Below are 16,503 nucleotides of genomic sequence, written 5' to 3' on the forward strand. Positions count from 1 at the left end.
CTATAACTTGATAATAATTGTTTTTTGTCAGTGAATTAGCAATTATCATATCACTTCTCATTAGCCCCCCCCCCCCCTCCCCCGCATCCACCCCTTGCCACCACTCCAGACTTCAAACTTCTGACTTTTTCGTTTAAGAATGAAAAGTGCTCATTTAGACAGAATTTCAACCCTATTTATAGTCACACCTCAGCCGACTCCCCTTTCTCCAGTAAAGTTTTTTTCCTTTCTGAGGTGTTTCGTTAAGTTCCCGCCTAAATGGAAGACCTCTTTGATTGCATTCGTAAGTTCATTCTTATTCTATGATCGCGAGGCGTTCACATTATTTTCATATTTACCACACAAGACGCGGTAGTCTTCATTTTTTCAACGCAGCATATTGAAATCAGGTATAAATATCTCAACAAACAGAGCAGGCCTACTTCCGTCTGCGCTTGCTAAAAACCTTTGAAGTAGTTTTCATTGCATATTCCACCGGTGCATGGGGCGCCGGATGGATCAGTTAACGGTTGCCAACATATGCGGGTTGAATTAAAGCATTTCGATTTCCTACTTGGAATTCGGAGACGTTTTCAACGTTACCATTTCTCCAAGAGGCCGTTCATGTAGATCTATGGAAGTTGATGAGAAACAATATATTTACGTGGACCATAAATTGATCCGGTTAAAATTGTAAGGTGTACTTAAAATGTTCCCAATGTTTATATAAAAACTTGCAACATAATGAAAGACTTTGATATCAACATACCAGAATTCCGCTTCTTATCCAGGCTACTGCATTTTTATCGATATAGGGAGGGGATAACACTGGCCAACACTGTTCTTCTTTTTTAAATTTCCCTTTTTTATGAACAGACTATATTCCCCCCCCCCCCCCCTCTCTCATTACCACTCTCCCTGACATAAAACACGTTCCACCAACTTAGCTTTTATACATTTTACCTTTAAATGTTAACTGCACATACAAATGTAAATTAACATAATGGAAATAAAATGCATCAGCTAGCATCTTAGCCCCATTATACAAAAAAAAATTCATATTCCCCCTATTAGACCCCTCCCCGTGACGAACATCAGCCAATATTAGGTGCCTCGTCCACAGTCCCCCCACCCCTCCCCCCAACAGAGCAAAGGATAATTCAGGATAAACGGCATCTGACGAAGTTGAGAGAACGATATGCGTGGAGATCATGTGAGTGAGTTTTTTTTTAATATTGCCCATATTTTTCTTTATCTTTCAATATATATATGCTCTCTTTTTCTTTCACTAGTTTATTTATTATTAAAATAACTGCTAATGTATATATATCTATCCCGGTTTGTCAACATGTATACAGTTATCTTTCAAAGTAACATGCGTAAAATGGAATGGCCATAGTGCATGCTTGGCCAGGGAAAGTATCGAAGCATGTATAGCTATGTGGCTAAAGCGGAGTTGCTAATTCATCAGTAGCAGATTGGAGGGGGGGGGGGGGGCAATGTTTCATACTTGTTTTGTTCTTCAATTTTACAATGACTATGTTGCGATGCAATGACTATGTTGCGATCACCAAATTTGCATATGTTAATACAATGTTGTCTAAAGCTTTCTGTGAATTACGGAATAGTATAGTTTGGTATTAAAACAATACATATAACATACAATATATATATATATATATATATATATATATATATATATATATATATGTATATATATACCTGATTAACTGAACCAAACAGGTGTTTCGTTTTCCCCAATGCACACTCTTTAATTCCGAATAGAAAGGTTCCCCCTCTTTAAGATTGGCTATACAGATGATGAAACTGATTGATTTCAGTCTGCTTCCCCTATGAGAGAGTGACTTTCACCTCTCTAAAGAGTGATCCTACTGGACAGTCTACTTGAAAGGGGGGGGGGGATTCTCACTTCGTTGAATTCAGAGAGCCATTAAGGTTAGAAACAGATTACAACATGAAAGAAAAACAGTTATATCGGTCCTGGCAGTTGTTGTCGATGTAATCCGTTATAGGTTCATGTTGTAGAATATATCATAGACAGCCTGAGTCTGTCGATAGACAAAAACAGGGAACTTGATTGGTGGTAGCCTATATGTTAGGCATATCTCTATCCAATGATGGAACGAAAAGTGAAACTTGAAGTTGACACAATTCGTTTCGTTTACAACTCTGTATAGTTACTGTTATAATCTAAACAATTGGTTTATCGAGATATCTTTAACACGTACGACGTGTTTATGAATCTTTCGATTTCCAACTTTTCATTTTTCGCCCACATTCAGTTTGGTTCATCTTGTGGTGTTTAATTGTTGTCCGTCATATATTACAATATATTAATACAGAAAAGAAGTATGGTCATGTCATTTCTGTTTTCTATATTGGATTTGTGCTATACATAACCATGCTATTTTAACACAATAATGACGTCAACTCCTTCGTTCTGGTCTTGCGTTAAAGCATTCTGTTGAAATTAGTTATCCGATGTTTATAGGGTTAATTTCTATGTGCGTAGAACACAGAAGGGCAGGACTTAGAAGAGGGGCTCCCGTACGTTCTAATCTGAAATGAATTCGTACGCCTATCATGCGTATTCCTTAACAACTAGAAGTATAACGGCTAATGGAATGTATTTTTATTTGTTGTCAGCTTCCATTTTCTCAAATTTTCCTTTCTTCTAATTTTTTTCCGTCTGTTTCTTTGCCGTTGATGTTGTTTTCTTCAATTGTTCTTTTTTTTCTGTTAAATATTCAACAGTTTTTAAGAAGCAGCCTATAACCAATCACACCGCGTGCCTATCTACGATATAGCCAAACTATCACGGATAAAATAATTTTCTGCTCAGCACACAATAACAGATCGAGATGTGTCATCATTCTGTCACACCTCATCGTCTGCAGTAAATAAATCTTGTGAGCGGTACCCTGTTTATTAGCCTGAAATGATGTGAACTTGAACTTCGTTGGTGATTGAGAAAATAAGCCAAGAGTCAAATTTGCCGTCTCCTATTACACGTTGCTACGGTAACGCAGGAAGCTGACGCTGTGATAAAGTACGGTTTACCATAGTTCAGTTAGTACAGTTTGAAACTCCATTGTACGAAACACCATTCTGTCCTGTAATGCCCGGCTCGTGTTTCTGTTTTCAGACTTACTGTTTAGCCATTCAATTTGTTATAGGCTCTGATAAGCTGAAGTTTACACAAAGCGTTCTCTTCATAGATTTAGCCTACACGCTCTGTTGACGAGCCATTGTGCGGTGTCAAAGGGCATAAACAGGAGAGAAGCCCTCCCTCGAGCGATCCTAGCCAATTCCGTTCATTTTGTGTGCTCTTTATAAACGCCACACAAACCTGTTGAACTATGAACTCACACGATATCATTTTCCACGATTGGTTGAAAATTATTATTATTATACGATGAGTGGTTTTTAACAGCCGTGAGACGAGTTTGCTTGTCGTTCTTTAGAGAGAGCATTTACCAAATTCATGGTGACGAAAGCTTCAAGGTATTTGCACTGCGTGTGTTACACAGTAGGTGTTGTGGTTTGCTGTCCCTCATCGGGCAAATAGGCAAATAACAAGGATTTCACAGACCTTTCATGCACAATCTGCACACGACTCGAGCGACAACTTGTGCCATGGAGTAACAGATGCCAAAATCTACACCAGGATGAACTACATCCAATTTAATATACAATACTGTTCAATCACGCGAACGAATTAACTGGACTTTATCTGTTGTCATCAGGGAAAGCCGAAAAACAACAAGTTATTACAGTCTTTCAAGGCGACGAGGTAAACCAGGATTTATTATAATACAACCCTGGGATAATCCGACAAAGGTGTACCGTGTCGGTTCAGGGAGTTACGTGGTTGATGAAGTTAAAAGTTGGTATAGGTTTGTGCACAATCTGTAGTGAAAAATAGCGCTTTTGGGAAACGGATCCATACAAATTTACTCAAGGTTACCGTAGCAACTAATAACGGAGTATCACCTATTTTGTTAAGGATGGATTAATATTAGTGTCAATATGTTTATCCAAGGAGAACGTCCAATCTTTAATCTTTCTTAAACGTAACCTGAATCTGCTATTACAAGTCTTCATTTATGAATTTGAGGAAATTGATAAACGTCCGTTGAAGTTCTTGTTAGTGTTTTGTCAGTCGACTGCTGTTGATAAATAATACCTAACCTGTATTATCACTTACGTTGGACAGAATCGTGCAGATTTTATTTTATTCTATTTCGCACAACTGCTTCTAACTGTTGAATAGATTGCGGTACACAAACTAAACATTGGATTTTATCAAGCTATCCCTAGTTACTGGTTTGAGACTTAAAATCTAACTAAAGATATTTCCATATATGATTCGTCAGGACGATCAACGACAACTGTATAATTCTGAAAGTCAGAAACCATGGTTTGATTGAGTCGATGACCAGTTGTGGCTCTTTAACTTCCGAACATAAAAACTCAGGTTACAAGTTCAAAGATTGTGACACTTCCAGCGTAAACACATGTTAAGGTTATTTTTATGTTCAATACGATATCGACTGGATCATTGGCAGATCTCCATTTAGTGAAATAATGTTAAAAATATTGGATTGATATCAAACTATTTTATAGTGTCGTCGTTGTTGAAGTTAGGTTACCTGAGAGTTGACACGTCTATAACTGTTTATGTCTAATATATAAATTTTCGTTTCACCTAGAGAACGAACATTCTTCCAATTTTGTATCAATTTGTAGACATTAACAAAATTCCACCGTAAACGTAAAAACAAACCGCGTAACATATTTATCAAGGAGCTTAAGGCAAGCACGTTAATGTTCTCATAAAGCTATCATTGACGATCACCATGGAAACTATAAATTTTACATTTTTACTGCTAATTGTTGGATCATTAATTTGTTCGTCGTCGACGGAGAGTACCGTAGCAATTAAACTCAGTGACTCAGCCATCCAAGTTGGTATGGGTAAGTATGCCATACCAGTAGGGAAAACGGTGGAATTTTCTTGCAAGTTGCGCCAATTTATCGGCGCGCAGTTATGGATTTTACGCAACGGGGATATTATTTTAGAGCGTACTTTGGATTCAGTGGGCATAACGACGGTGAATATCGACATCGTCGGCGAGGAAAATACCTCAGGACTTTATACGTGTCGTTTCTATCGAAAGTTGAAACGTAAGGAGAGCCAAGCGATAACTTATACCACTGAAAATACCGTCGAATTAACGGTGTTAACGGAAGATCATTTACCGCTGTGTTCCTCTAGTCTAGGTGAAGATGGACTCACCGATGAAGAGATGACAGTATTTTGTGGAACTTACTCTCCTAATCCTCCTATTGAAGATATTCTTTGGAGAGGTCTTGAAACCACGTCCGAAAATTACGGATCTTACAAATTTTATTTCGCTGATATTCAACTGAGCAATCAGCCTTCCGAAATATCTTGTGGTTACTTTGGGCTAGTAGATGATCGAAGTGTATGGACATCTCTTTGTTCCATACCAACTTTAACAGTCTCGCAACATACGCGGGTAACCATGGAACCTACTGAGTTTAACGAAATCAATGCTACGCTTCGATTTACCTGTACTAGCGATCCGCCTGCGTCACTGATACGATGGAATATCTTTGGACATAGTGATAATATCATTGATGATTATTACACGACTAAAATAAAAGCCGAAATGATAGTAAATATAACTCAAGCATTTGGTAAATCCACCTTAACTATGCCATCCAGCGCAATTAAACTCGATGGTGTACATATTGTGGCTTGTTCGACGAAAAGGGAAAATTTTCAAATGGCTGTTTCTGAGTATATGCCAGTGCCTACACCCGACAGGCAAACGACGCCATTATTAAATACGTTAAAACAGGGTCCTCCCGGGGTCACAGTAACCCCACCCAGTACCCCATCTAGTCGTTTCAGTTCCCAAACGTCTGGCAGTGGTTCCGCTGGATTTATCGTCGTGATAGTTCTCTTGGTAATTATCGTTTTGATTTTAGGAATTATTTCTTTGTGGTTGTACAAGAACCACAGAACTAACATCAAAAATAACAACCGCCCTACAGCTCAGCTGAGTGCGGACGGATTATCGGTGGCTCAAAGGAACGCTACCTACCAGCCATTAAACGCCCAAATAATAGCGCCACCTGCTTATGCGGATCTCGATGTCGGTTACGCAACAATGTCACCGCCTCAACTTGACGACCAACATTATATGGAACCTTCCATGGCCATGAAGGGGGATCAAAGGTGATAACTGTGCACTATATGTACTCGCTATGTTATATTCGTAATTCAAGTAGTTCGTGTATAAACATAAACCAAAATTTTAAAAATAATTATGTAGTTCTATATAGGCCTACTAGTCCAATATGGGTTCCTTTAAAGTATCAAGTTTCATTTTTGGGGAAATGACCGACAACTAGGGTTACATTACATCGGAAGGTCATCAAGTACAGTAGCTACTATACCTGCAGAAGAATACCACCCATTGAGTCGACCCGCTCAAAACACGAACTTCCGAAGAGGGAACAAAATCAAAAAAATTGTAGTCTCAAGGAAAAAACATGTTTACAATGTGTATATTCAATGTTTTTTACTTTTGTTTATATGAAGGGAATACTGCATGTATTATTATTAATATTATAGTTGTATAGTTTATTGAATGGATAAAACAATAGATCACGTGATACCATTGAAGATAAGGAGCAGACTTTATATAAAATTATGACAATTAAAGGAGCATTTCATATATTCAATGAACATAATCGTAAAGGAGAAAACCATGAAATTATACGAGAAATAAAAGACCGAATCCTTATTTGTAATCCAAGGTATACACACAGTGCTGAGTTGTCTGATATTGTCAACAAAATAATAATAATTAATAATAATACTCAAATTGTTGCTTACTTCTTGTCATAATATACTGAGTTGAAAAATCTCATAAAGTGTGTTAATTTGGGGATTGACAAACAGTGAAAGTAATATGGGATCAATTGACAGTGGCGTAGCTAGGATTTTTTAAGTGGGGGGGGGGGCATGGGGGGGCTGTTCTTTCTTGTGGGGGGGCCGGGTTACTATCTGAGCGGAGCGCCACCTTGGTTGGCGCGGAGCGTACAGAGAAAATTTGAGATTTCAGCACCCCCCAGATCGCAGGAGATGGCACCTGTGAGGCAAAATAGCAACCAAAAAGATGTGCAACTTTGGTGACAGAAATGCAAAAAAAAAAATTCTCTCTTTCATGCTGACTGGCCTTGCCAACTCAGCCAGACTTTTAACTTGAGTGAAGTTGACATCAAAGGCGTACGGGACCATTTCAGTTTGGGGGGGGGGGGCAGAACTTTTTGTGCCCGAAAGTTCCCGTGACACTATCTAAGCGGAGCGCCACCATCGGTTGGCGCGTAGCGAACAAGAAAATTTTTGGCACACAATGCCTCTCAGATTGCCGGAAACGGCACTTCTGAGGCCTTGCAAGTTGCATCTAAACATTCTTTATTTTATAATCTCACGTTTTAGAAATTTACAGTTCCTCAAAAATTTGGTAAATAAGAAGAAGAAAAAATGGTAACATCACTTTGAAGGGGAAAAATGGGACAGTATATTTTTTAAGCTGCTATATTTAGTTACCTTATTTATTATTTTAACACAGTACTCAGCTACCTCCAGAAAAACATTGTTCAACGACACGTAGGCGGGATAATGTCGCGGTGTCGGGTGAGACTGCAATTTGTCTCACAAAAAAGTATAAAATATAACAAAGAATATGATAAACCTGTACTTCTAGGCTTGTAGACACTCCCCCCCCCCCCCCACCATCCATGAAAAAGAAAATGTTTCTGTTATACAGTCATGTCGGGGATATCCAGGTCAAGGGCGGCGGAAGCACTTTTAATCTGGGGGGGGGGGCACCGACATCAAAGGGCACTTTGCAGAAATTCGATTGGAATGATGCAGCGTTATATTCAGTACCCTTTATAACTCTTATTGTATTATCTTATTTGTGTATACACATCACTCCATCAACGTCCCCCCCCCCCCCTCAAGGAAAATATGCATACTAGCACTGCAATATCCAATGCGCAAATTGGGAAACAAGGAACATGTTTTCTTTTGAGACAAAATGAGGTGAAATCATGTTAGTTGCTAATGTAGGAATCTTCCGAATTAGAGTTTTTTTCTTGTTAAAATCTTAACAAATTTTTTCCATTCGAAAATGCTTTGAGTTTGACTCACAGAAATTCGTTAAAAGTCACAGGCTTAGCCAGGATTTGCAAAGTTGTATGCACGGCTATCTGAGCGGAGCGCCACCATCGGTTGGCGCGGAGCGTACTTTTATAAAATTTTTGGTTTTACAAACCCCTCAGATGGCCGGAAACGGCCCTTCCCGAGTGTTCATTCTGGTTCCCTGGCCTCTTGCTAACTTGAGGCACCTCAATTTTTATGTAGAAAAAAGGCACATTTCTAACCTGAGGAAAAGTGGGGGAGGGGCACGTGCCCCCTTTTTCCCCCCGGTTCCGCCGCCCTTGGTCCAGGTATACAATTGACTAGTTAGAAGAAAAAAAATTGATCGTGCAAAAAGCGTGGTAGCCCAGATGAACTGCGCTTACGGTGGTGTTACACGGAAATATTCGGGCATCATGATGCTAAATAAAGAAAATCATGGAATTGTCGGGCAAAAATTTTAAAAAGATTCGGGCAAGCTACTGCATATTTATATATATATATATATATATATATATATATATATATATATATATATATACATATATATATATATATTTCCAGAGGACAAGAAATTCGGGCAAAAGTCCTGAAAAATTCGGGCAGCCTAAGAGGAGAAAAAAAAAATATATATATATATATATTTTTCTCCTCTTAGGCTGTCCGAATTTTTCAGGACTTTCGCCCGAATTTCTTGTCCTCTGGAAATTTAGGGGGCAGTCTGCCCCCCTGCACCCCCCGCCTCGAACGCCTATGGTTGGCATCATTTGTTGTTTCAAGGTGTCAAGGCCTTTCTCCCAACTCAAACCCCTGTGGGCTACCGGTAGGTTTGCAGGAAATGCCCACATGTGGACTTAAATAGCATTAGAGGAAGGGGATGGAAGACTAACACGCATCGATGTTTCGGTAATGGTCCACATTGGTGGCTCGGTGCAAATTAGGCCATTTATTGGGTTTCTTGAGGCAGCTGTCATCAGAATCTGGGTTTTTGTGCCAATCGATGACCGATAACATGTATTGGTAGATATCGATATCGCGCAGCACATGCACAAGGTTCGTGGTGTATGGTCGCAACCGTCACATCGACTATTGCCATGCCATGCTGTATGACCATTCTCATGATTACTACAGATATTGTATTATTCTTATTCTGCCAGATGCAGACGAGAAAATTGTGTAACTCTATATCCCAAATTATTGAACAAAAAATATTAGTGAATCCCACTGATGAGTTTTTTTTGTTTTTTTTTACAATTTTTTTTTTTTTTACAATTTTTTTTACCCCATTCCCAGTGGGGGGGCCAGTGGGGGGGCCAGCCGATTTCATGGGGGGGGCCCCGGCCCCCCAGGCCCCCCCGTAGCTACGCCACTGTCAATTGAGATCGTTAAAACCACGTATAGGTTCAGTTACAATGCTATTTTCCCATGTACATATAATAATGCAATAAAATATGATGCTGTTTTATGATCTGTGTTGTTAAATCTTATATGACTTTTCCCGCTACCTTTGATAGATTCAAAGGTTTTCCATTCCTTTCTTAAGACACATTGTCGATATTGAAAATTTTACATCACCTTCTGAGTACAGCCTTAAACATGGATAAGGCTCACGATGGTCCATTAAAAATATGTGTGAGTCAAATGGCGCTCCATAGACAACACGAAATATTTCATCGATTGTCTTTCGAATATCATGAGCCATAAGTACGGACAGCTTGGTAATACATAAACACAATATAACATGTAGGCCCCTATGCAATCTGTAGGCCTAATTGCGCGAAAATTTACAAGGATACAAATAACATTTACAGACAATCAAAGTAAATGACTAATCGTTCTGAACCTCCAGATCCCCCCACTCCCCCCCCCCACCACTCCCCCACAAGGATATGTAGAAGCCACTTGGACCAAATATAGCAAGTGTCCTAGCGCTCTCACACTCTAGACAGTACGGTATACGATGTTACACATTAAGTCCACTGTTAGCATAAGAGATTAAAAATTAGCATGAAAACATTGTAATAATAATCATGGATCATTTTCAAAGAATGGAAGGCGTATTCTTACATATTTGGGTCCTATAAAAAATAGCTTATGCAAATAATTTTCAAATCTTGCACACCTCTATCGCGGCTCATTGATTGCTGAGTCAGCATATATAGGCCTATTCATCATTTCATATTTTTTCCATAATGCTAATATCATTTAAATAATTTTACATAGATAAATACATACCCAGCGTAGCATTTGTGTTAAAAGAAGTACTCTAGAAGATAAACATATTTTAAAGGTATATATATATCCTTGGAATTAATCTATAGACATGCTGAAGAAATTCTGAGCGATAGCTAATAATCAAGGCGAGAGAAAACGATAAGAATAAACCTGTGTATACAACGATTTTACTTCGATAGGTGCATACTTTCTTATTTGGAAAAGAGTTTCTTGATACCTTTCCTAACCTGTTTATTACCAAATCCATATATGTAAGGAGTCAGAAATCCGTTAGAATAAACTAAAATATGGAAAAATATGTAACTTTGAACGGGAGGTTTCTCTTCTCCGAAAATCCCAACGAAAACGAAAAGTATGTACGGTGTCCAACAGAGGACGTAAATGAACACAACCAGACATAGAATAAATGCGCATCTAGCCTCCCTTATCATGCCTTGCGTGAGATCTACTCCTAAAGATGTTGCCGATGCAAGACAAGTGACGTAGTTGGTGTTGATGTTGTCGTCCAGGCTGTTGTTGTGTTCTTATCTCCATGGTAAATGAGACGTTGTAATCTACTGGGTCGTCGTCATCGATGGAGACTGCAACCGGCTGGTTTGAAACGATCATGACAATATGGCGACGAACCACGAGAAAGATCTTTATATATATGCAAAACATTACCAATGTTGGAAGTAGCCAATGGGCGGTTAAATAAGCAGAATACTAAATGGAGGGAATTGTGAACTGTACGGTAAGTCACAGCGTCTCTTAGCAGTCCACATTCGATCATCAAGTTTCCAGAGGAAGGTTCCTACCCCGGCTGTGGCGAAGAGACTGTATGCGGCCATCAAAGAAAGAATGGTAACTACCTTTTGAGGAGATAAGATGTAAATCGTGTAGAGGGGTTTATATATCGTTAAATACTGCTCCACTGTCGTTGCGAGAAGTGATAAGGAATAGTACACTGATATCGAAATGATTACGCAACCCATTAAAAAATACTGAGGGTGTGTATGCACAACATAAGAGTCGGTCAGCAGTTGACAGGGATATCCCACGAAACATACCAGAAAACATGACACCATCAAGTTTACCGTGAACCGACGGTTTCGAAATGATCTGCAAATGATTGTTCTTCCAAACTGAGGTCAGAATAACAATGAGACTTGCGATTGATCCAACGCAAGAGAAGCACGTCGTCAAGGTAACGGCTAGTGTGCATGTTATCTCAGATGTACCCCTGAAGGGAATCGGTGGACCCACCCTGAGCGGTATCGTTCCTTAGTGGCCCTTCAGTTGAACAAAAGTTGCCAGGTGCCATTTGCTTTATTCAAGAATCGAATAGCTCGTAAAGAAGTCTATATACGTAGCAACTTAGTTGTTGAAGGAGCCCAATCGGTATATTAATGCCCATGAATACTGTCTTCCTCTGTCAATGGGCTCACAAGATTTTATTGTATTATATATGCAGAGAGTTAAAGGTATAAATTTCTCTATCGAAATAATCAGATCGTGAAATTTTCCTGAATGACCACTGCAACTCCTTTTTAATGCTTCCTATATGCAGATAAGCCTCCATAAATAACCTATAGCATAAACTAACCCACAAAGGCAGAAAAGGACTAGAAATAAGCAATAAAAAGTATACCGTATAAAGAGAAAATTAATATTTCTACGAAATGGATCAATTTTGATAAAATTCTAACTGCAGAGGACGTTGACGGCTACAACATTCCATATGTATCATGTTTCAAGGATAAATCAACAAGAATAATATAGTAGCCTAAGTAAAGCTTCTCAAGAGCATTTGCCCAGATAACGTCACAGACCCCCTATTGTGATCCAACTTCCTGGAGTAGTTGAAGTCTTAGCCAGTCAAACTAAGTTACATTCAATAAGCCATCTTAAGTTAGGGGCAACATATGGATATGGAGTTTCCAACTAGCAATGTGGAATATTTTGCTCTTCAATGTAACAAATTCTACATGGTTAGTCACCAGAAAGGGAAACCCCTTTTAAATACGCCATTGTATGGAGACGTCTATATAGGCTTCAGCAGTTCAGGTGAAATGATGATACCGTTTGTGCCCTAGCTTGCTATAACAGTGAACACAACATATGATGATAAATGTTCATCAGAGGTGACGAAAGGGGGTTCAGTCTGGGCAAGGGAAGGGTGGGTTGTGGGGAAAGGGATGGGGGGGGGGGCGAACTACGATGGGCAGTGTGTCTTGTGACCTTCACTTGAGGGGAAAACCGTCAACTGAAGTCACTTCAACATTTCCCCTGTTCCCAGTATTTGTAGGATGTTCAACAAAACGGCAGTTTTGTTAAACTACTTTGTAAAACTGATAAACAAAAGGACACTTTCCAAATAACAGCATGGAAGTGATTACATCTTTCTTAACTACTCCACAATAGAGCACACAAATGGAGAAAAACGAAACGGGGGGTGGTTAATTTTGGGGAAGTGGTCCTGGCTCCCCCTCCCGCACCCAGGTTCTGCCGTCCCCGATATTCACACTATTTACTAGTTTAAAATGTAATTCTTATACACTTATGTTGCACTGTAGTAACCCGAAAGACTGGTGGGCTGATGAATGTTGTTTGCTATATAGATAAACGTATAGCATACTGCTTTAAGTTGCTTTAGTTCTACGGCAGAAAGGATTTTTAAAAAAAATCTTAATAAGACGTTATTAACTATTTACAATTAGGATTTTATTTCGTCAAACTCACGAAGCTAAGATGAATATTTATTAGGATTTGGTTTTAGAAAAATTTTAAATTTGATGAAAGAAAGTAAGATCAGGAAATGAGAATATTGGATTGATAAAGAAAAAACCCAACGTGTATTGTTCAATCGAGTCTCCATTAATTTGGAATGAACCGAATGCGCTATAATGAGAGACGCGTACGTATTGCATGCATGGTCTTTTACATTATATATGTTAAACTTTTCAATAATGTATGTATTTTAGATCGCCCTGCAAGCAGGAACTCGCGAAGAAGCCTCATTGGCAGTCTCTTAGATAATCAACATATTGTGAGCAGAGAACGGTACCTTTCAATTATAAGGTGCCCGGTTCGAGTCACTCCCAGATTAATGTATGTCGTCCACAGGGGCGTATCCAGGATTTTCCAATAGGGGGGGCGCCAGGCATGAATGATCGCCGTCCTGGGGGATGGGTCTAAGGGGAGGGATGTACAATTTTTGCTTTCAAAGAAGGGCTGAAATGCAAAATGGTGTCATATGCATGGGCGGCGATCCGTACTTCCGAGTGGGGGGGGGGGGGATATGACCTTGTTGACTATCTAAGCGTAGCGCCACCATGAGTTGGCGCGAAGCGTACAAGAAAATTTTGGGATTAACAAACCCTCTAGATGGCCGGAAACGGCACTTCCCGAGGTTTCCAAGCGGCATATACCCAACTTTAAAATAGGGATGTCATGTCCGAAATATCTCATAATCAGGATCCAAAATACTTTTTTTTTTAATTTCGGGTGTTATTTTGGGAAAATTGCCCCTGTCAATCTTGTTTCAGGCGCAACGTTAGAATGTTCGAGAGCTCTGTTATATTATTCGATGAAGAAAATGGCCTCATGCAGGCTATTATAGGCCTATACACATGCAATACACAATTACACATAGTTACATTCCTAGGTACCGATTGCTAGGGCATCCAGGTGAAACGTGTATTAAGCATTACCCTGGTTACATGAGATTCTCAGCTGTTCGAGGGAACATGTACGTGTGTAGGCCTACTATAGGGCCTATATGAATACTATGAGGGTGCATATATGTACTATATCAATAACGTGGGCGCAATAATACATTTTGTTGTTATAGGGCCAATGAAGCCTACAGTCAACTATTTTTGCTTTATAAAGACGCTTTATTTGAAAAGATCGCACTGCGTTTATGGTAGGCGAGAAATGAAGCTAAAAAAGAGCCGTACATTAACGAAGATGCATAAATGTAGGCATGAAAATATTCTTATCCCTGGCATTTGGTGGGGGGGGGGGGATATGGTGCATTACATCCCCTCCACCCATTTTCATGGGGGGATATATCCCCCCTCCACCCAGGATCGCCGCCCATGGCCATATGTGATCCATTTTTCGACCTTAATAATAAGCAACATTTCCAGTAAATATGGACACAAAATGCACAATTTAGAATGGCTGGCATGTCATTTAGTGTTTATAGTGATAATACAAACACAATTACCATCTATGTTTCTAAAACTATTATGCCGCCGAACTTCGCCAGAACCTTTTTTTGGCAAACAAAAAATAAAGCATACGGGAGGGGGGGGGGGGGGTTGAGCGATCACCGACATCTCACATAAAGGTCGTCATCAATTTTTTTTTTTTTTTTTTTTTGCTAAACTTTTTTTTTTTTGGTGACGGCCAATAGGGGGGGCGCGCGCCTGTTGCGCCCCCCCCCCTGGATACGCCCCTGGTGACTCCAGTTACAGAGTTGTTGACAATTAACAATTCATAATCATGGACGTTAAATATGAATGTAAGAGACTGACTTCGGTCAGCTTGCGGCTTTGATAAGCCAATGAGGCTTCTTCGCGAGTTCCTGCTTGCAGGAGGATCTAATTTACATACATACATACAGAATATCTGACCAGAGAGATGTTACGGAATAACAACTCCCTGACAACTCCTTGATCTGACCCGGGTTGTGGTGTATGGATGTAATTGGGGAGGGGGGTCTGTTGGGTTGCGGTTCATTTATTGACGAGCCAATTTTGGGTTAATGAAATGCACTGTTTTTTTCTTTTAAAAGAAAAAAGTGCCCTTTTGTAGAAAAAGTTTAACAAACCATTGATAATGAAAAGTACCGTTTTGTGGAAAAACATATACTCCTAATTAACAGCAAAGAGGATCGATATTGTCGAGAAAAAAAGTTTTGAGTTAAGTTTTCTGTTGGCAAATATAGCTACTGTACGAAGCTGCTTTTTCTTCAGAGCCTCTAACTTCAACCGATTGGTTTAAGTAATGGGGCATGAATTAACCGGTCAATTCGCGTAAAAAGCTTCTTACCGTAACAACGTTAATCGATATTGTACCATAAATGATGAACTTTCGGCATACTATGTGTACAGGAGTTCAAGCGAAAACGTAAACCAAAGAAAGACAATGATTTTGACGAACAATTCATTTTAACGATTCATGACAAGTTATTTTCACCGCCAGTTTCTGAAAAAAAAAAATCTTCAACGACGGTGTGAAGACTTAAAAATCCCCAGCGAAATGTATTACCAACAACTGCCCACACATTACACTTGCGTACTTGCTGTGAAACATCTGTATATTTCAGGTATCTCCGAGTTTTCATTATTGAATAGAAGCAAAGACACATACGGGCAAGTATTGGTAGATGCATCAAAGAGCACGATCAAGGGACGTTTATTATTGAAGAGTTATGTACGTTCTGTGATGTTTATTGACTATCTTTCGGCTCTGCAAACTTTACAAGGTTGGCGCCATCTTTATCGAAAAATTTACATAATTACGCAAGCGCATTATGACCAAAACAAATTTTGCAACATATCGGTGCTTACCGTGCTGGCCTAACTACGCCAAGGATAAACTGTCCTCACAATTTTTAATCCACGCTGATGTATTCTTGTGTGGTAATATAACAAACAAAGTAAATTATTAAACTATTATTTTCTTTCGTTTAAGTCCAGGGACATGAAACCTACCTGTGATTGTGTAAAGTTTATTCCCACCAGTTAGTCTGCTATAGTGTTACTATTAGTGTTAGTACAAGAGTGTATCGTAGTATGCGTAGAGCAGCCTAGGCCTACGCGAACCACCAAGACTAGACTTTGTGACTTACTTAGGCCCATATAGTTTTCCACAGTATTTCTACGTGCTTACTGTGATTAGGCTAGGATACTGCAACACTACTGTTCCATTTATTCAAAAATACGAGCAGTAACAGTATATCGTGTGTGTCTGTTGCATTAGGAAATGTTATTGAAAGTGCCGACGTTTGAGTAGGCAGTGCAACAGCCAAAAAT

General features: G+C 39.3%; 1 protein-coding gene across 3 annotated transcripts in view; it reads left to right on the top strand.

The window, feature by feature from the left end:
- The first annotated feature begins 15,985 nt into the window (after positions 1-15,985).
- Positions 15,986-16,503, top strand: part of LOC139974661 (E3 ubiquitin-protein ligase RNF13-like) — a 64,481-nt gene continuing 63,963 nt past the window's right edge. For 2 of the 3 annotated variants that reach the window (XM_071981909.1, XM_071981906.1), the window contains exon 1: positions 15,994-16,127. The gene's annotated coding sequence lies outside the window, so the exon portion shown is untranslated. Of the gene's footprint in view, positions 16,128-16,503 lie in introns of all 3 variants that reach the window. The other variant, XM_071981907.1, reaches the window with a different exon arrangement.

The sequence above is a fragment of the Apostichopus japonicus genome, chromosome 10 (genome assembly GCF_037975245.1).
Source record: "Apostichopus japonicus isolate 1M-3 chromosome 10, ASM3797524v1, whole genome shotgun sequence".
NCBI lineage: Eukaryota > Metazoa > Echinodermata > Holothuroidea > Aspidochirotida > Stichopodidae > Apostichopus > Apostichopus japonicus.